This window comes from Ruditapes philippinarum, unplaced genomic scaffold (assembly GCF_026571515.1).
Source record: "Ruditapes philippinarum isolate M1 unplaced genomic scaffold, ASM2657151v2 ctg8794_1_1_1_1, whole genome shotgun sequence".
NCBI lineage: Eukaryota > Metazoa > Mollusca > Bivalvia > Venerida > Veneridae > Ruditapes > Ruditapes philippinarum.
The window spans coordinates 33,580-38,828 of record NW_026866959.1 but is presented as its reverse complement, the minus strand read 5'-3'; the positions used below and the strand labels follow the sequence as shown (position 1 = coordinate 38,828).

The window sequence follows — 5,249 nt, the reverse complement described above, 5'->3', positions numbered from 1 at the left end:
TTAAAGATTTTTCTTTCGGTTGCCATGGCAACCAGAGTTCTGCATGGAATTAAATTCTTTGAACAATTTTAAAAGGTGACCACCAAAGGAACATTCCTGAGAAGTTTGGATGAAATTGGCTCAGTGGTTTATGAGGAGATGTTTGCAGACAGTTTGTGCAGAATTCCATGTAGACAATGCGGCCTTGAAAATTATCCTGAATTTCAAAGCAATGTATGTTTGGTTACTTCACTTGAACAGAACATAGAAAGTTATGGGGAAATAAATTTGCAAAAGGCTCAAAGTGAAGATAGAAATATACAGTTGATTAAAACATGGATAAAAACTGGTAACAGACCAGGGTGCCGTTTTATCAACGGTCGTACGCCCGGTCGTAGCTAAGATTTGGTCGTACGACCGATCTTACGGCTACGTCGCGTTTTATCAACATGGTCGTAGCTTAGACGTCGTAGATTTTCGTCATAACTTTAAGGCTGCTTCAGACCAGTCGTAAGTAGGCTTAAGATCTTAAAAATGGCGGCCATTTTTGCATAATTCCCGATAGGAACTTTCAAACACAAATATTTGAACAATTGAAGTTTTCAACTAACGTAGGTTTTCCGCGTACATGTTTATGTACAGTGCTGATTCTATTTTAACATCCCAGGGACGCAACTATCACTTCCAGATTAATCTCCGGATAATTTCCACGAAGAAGCTATGGTTAGTTATATTACTTTAATTTAAGTACAACCGACGTATATATATGTGTTTATTATAACTCCTGTCACATCTGTAACTAGATTAGCAAATGATTCTTACAATTTTCTATACCGTTTCTTACTTTTCTTTTCGAAATATTTTAGTACAGAAATTTCGGACAGTGCAGATTTCGGACAGAATATAGATCTAACAATTGTCAATAACAATTGTGTTAATTGTCAAGCTATTAAACCAAATTGATTGTTATAATTAGTTAAGTATGTTCTTTTGTAGACCTTTCAATGAAGTTGCTACAGTATTTATGTGAAAGACAAGTGTAAATAATGTGAAATCAACATGGCAACATTATGTTAACCTACAGTACAGTGCTGTAATGGGAATGCAAATGAAACTGCAGCACTGTTGTTTGGTAAAGCATGTACATGTTTGCGAAATGAGCATCTTTAGATCCAATTTGGTGTATCACATGAAAAGAGGATTGTAAACAAAGGACAAGTAACTTGTGCAAATTGCAATGTTAATTATTTGATTTTAAGTCAGAATATTCTCTGTAATGTTTCAGATTACTGCTGAATGATGGAAGGTTTACAGCTAAACAATCTTATGATTGGAATCAATATCCAGGGACAGCTCTCCCTTACAGGGTCCAAGTGTTGTGACCTTGTTATATGGCCAACAAAGGGCATATAAGTCCTAAAGATAGTTAAGAATAAAGTTATATAGACTATCAAACATTTCATCAATTTACCAATATCTGTAAGATAAGGTACATTATGTATAATTTAATACATTCCATAATAACATGCACATGAATAAAAATAACACTTAAGTATGGTCACAAAGGGACAGTCAGTGATCTACAATTATTACCCTGAATGCATGTAAGAAGCTTTATGTGAATGCTTTTAATGATTAATGAAAACATATACATAGGTTAAGGTCTTTAAGTTGTTTTTGAATATATACTTTGGATGGTACATGTATGTACTGACTATATATTCACTTGTCTTAAGTGTCAAAACTATATATAGCTATTCATGTATGTCAAAATCAAATATGTATATTTCTTGAGGTGATAACTTTACTGAATCATTCTCTTGAATAACATTATGAAATTCAAAACTTGAAAGGAATACACAGCAAAATGATGTTCTTCTCTGTATTCAATTGGATTAAAGTGACTTTGAAAAAAAGATTTATGTGTTACAATTCATAACATGAGATAAATCAATGTAACATATGTGTTTATATTGATATTTATTGATTTATTGTTACTTGAATGCATTAAAAATTGTTGGGATGAATATTAAAAACACAAAGAAAATAACACAAAAGGGACACTAATTGAAATAAACAATTGTAATACAGAATTCCCTGGAAGTGACATTTTATCTTTAATGTGCTAAGGTTATAATCATCTTTGTCTTAACTGCTCTTGTCTGAATAGTACCTTGTGTCTGTTAAAACATATTATTTTTATATTGTTATCTACTTTCAAGATTGTTTTCTAGTAGATATGTAAATAAATTCTCAACAGGTATCATAAAAAATTAATATGAATTAGAAAAAGTTGTAACATGTCATTTCAATGTCATAATTTACTGTCCTATATTTATTTATTGTCATACTGGAATAATAATAAATGACTTTGTAACATTCCAACACTTTCTGTTCTGTAGATACCTTCACAAATCAGCCAGCCATACTAGGATCCTGCCTATTACCGGACAAAATATGTTTTTTCGCCGTATTTTTCTTTTAAATAATAAAAAAGAATGGAATTTTACCCAAATAATTTTGGGTTTTTATAACACGTAAACATTACTTAATCGGACATAAAATTAAAAATTTGACCGTAGAAATGTGTCTTTAAAGTAGGGCATTATAAGAGAAAAAATCGTGTAGACAGCTCAATTTACCGCGGACATTGTGTTTCAAAATATTTTGAAGTCGTGAATTTAAATTTGTCTGTAAATAATCAGCATGGAAACTACGACAAGGTTAAGATATTTGAAGAACCCAGGCAGCCATGTTTGTTACGAAGAGGCCAATGTTTGGGGTGTAATTGAAATTAACACTATTAACTCAATTAACGTATTGAGTCTTCATGATCCTTAAATGTATGAAACACTTTGATATTCAAATGGAATTCTGTTCTTTGTTATAAAGTTCCCTTTTGGTCATCATGTAGCATGTTACAAAAGCCATAAAATCTATTTTTATTTACATTTCATGTAGAGTATCCTTCCATGGGCGTAACCCGTTTCCTTATATGTTTTTTAATTTGCATTTCTTTGAAAAGACAACGACATACTGTTGGAATAAATTTAAAATTACTTTTTATCATAAAAATCTGTTACGATTGTCTCCTGAGATAACGTTGAGAAGAATTAAAAGTGAAATTTATCTAAAATAACCATTAAGGGCCTCAATATTCGGGCATGCGCAGAACAGATTATTCCCCGCATGACCAGGCCATGAAATTATAAGTAAACACAAAAGGGCATGGTAGTAAATGTACGGAGCCCCTAAGGTGACATTTTCCAAACTTTTTCCCCGGAATTTAATTCGTTTTTACGAAATAATAATTCGTAATTACGAAATATTAATTCGTTTTTACGAAATATTAATTCGTAATTACGAAATATTATTTCGTAATTACGAAATATTAATTCGTAATTACGAAATATTTTTTCGTAATTACGAAATATTAATTCGTTATTACGAAATATTAATTCGTTTTTACGAAATATTATTTCGTAATTACGAAATATTATTTCGTAATTACGAAATATTAATTCGTAAAAACGAAATGTTATTTCGTAAATACGAAATATTAATTCGTAAATACGAAATAATATTTCGTAAAAACGAATTAAATTTTTTTCTAGCGTTTCAAAGAGTTTTGGTAATATTTATAAATAAGGCCTCAAAACTAAGTTCCTGGCTTAATATAAGGCATGTACATGCAATATAAATAGTGATTTTTGTTCTCCCCAAGTTTTTTTAACTTTACACTATTGTACATAAATTAAAATATTCGCATGTCAATAGCGTTGAGCCACAGCCGTGATAGACACGCGCTAGGAAAATTTACTTAAAATGGGGGTCCTGTGCTTCAAATCCAAACACGGACATTTCTAATAATAAATTGTGAGGAAATATTCATTTTAAATTAATTAGATTAGTGAAATCTGGACCAACCCCCTCCTCGTCCCATTAGTTTTACTTATGTAAATGATAAAAGAACGGAATAATATAGCATGTTTCTGTTTTAAAGATACATGTCGTAAAAGATTGCCTCAAACATTAAAACATTGCTGATAGGAACATGTATTTGACAATGGGGAAAAAAGACCATTTTGGATAGAGAATGACTTCTCACTCAAAAACCCTGTTCACTTAAATATAATAACTTGAGAACCATTCGGCTTATAATCGCAAAGTTGATCAAGGCATGTAAATGACCCATTTGTGAGATTAATAGGTTCATTATCAAGCTCAAAATGACCTTAAATAAGATTTCGTAAAAACGAATTAATATTTCGTAATTACGAAATAACATTTCGTTTTTACGAATTAATATTTCGTAATTACGAAATAATATTTCGTAAAAACGAATTAATATTTCGTAAAAACGAATTGATATTTCGTAATTACGAATTAATATTTCGTAAAAACGAATTAAATGCCGAGGTAAAAGTGTCGAGAATGTCACCTTAGGGGCTCCGTATAAATGGTAGTAAAACTGAATCAACAATATTTACCTGAGAGTGGTTTTGTTGTTATTTACTTTGAAATAGAAATAGTGTGTACGATTCAGACCGGATGATTTTTTAATCGAAGCAAAAAATAAAGAACTACTCGGCAGAAATAGATTTTGTCCGGTAAACCGATTGTCCAGTAAATATGAAGGAGCCCAGTATTGTTTTCAACTTTCCCTTAATCTTAGCTGAAACTGCTAAGAAAGACTCTTCTAATGTTTGCAGATGTTGTTTAGCATTTTACCTCAGAGTACTGTACAATTTTTTTTTAATTCAAGCTGTGCCACCTGTAAAATATTCAATGTCATGAATGCACAGACAGATTGAACTTTGGTGGGTGTCTCTGTATTCAAGCATCAACAGCGCTTTGTTCCAAGTAAAACAAATCTTAAAACAGTAGCTATGCTTTGGAAGCCTACAAGATACTATACGGTTGACAGATCATAATGATGAATACTATCACGTTCTTTGACTTTTATTCAGAATATTCTTACCGATCTCGGGTAAGGGATGTAAGGGATATATTTACATAGTCATTGGTGATATTTAATTGTATCCTTAGCCGTTTTTAAGGATGATCAGAATGGCGCTAAAGTTTTTTTAGAAGTAATGTGTCTAACACGCAGAAGGCATATAAAAAATTTGACATCGTTTTGTAGACGGATATATATGAGCCGCGTCACGACAAAACCAACATAATGGGTTTGCGACCAGCATGGATCCAGACCAGCCTGCGCATCTGATCAGGATCTATGCTGTTTGCTATCAGTTTCTTTACTTGTT

At 31.6% G+C, this 5,249-nt stretch overlaps 1 long non-coding RNA gene across 1 annotated transcript; it reads left to right on the top strand.

Annotated features, from left to right (window-relative positions):
• The first annotated feature begins 333 nt into the window (after positions 1–333).
• On the top strand, positions 334–2,670 carry LOC132734338 (uncharacterized). The gene is made up of 2 exons (XR_009626301.1): positions 334–702; positions 976–2,670. It is a non-coding gene; the product is annotated as an uncharacterized LOC132734338 (long non-coding RNA).
• Positions 2,671–5,249: the final 2,579 nt, after the last annotated feature.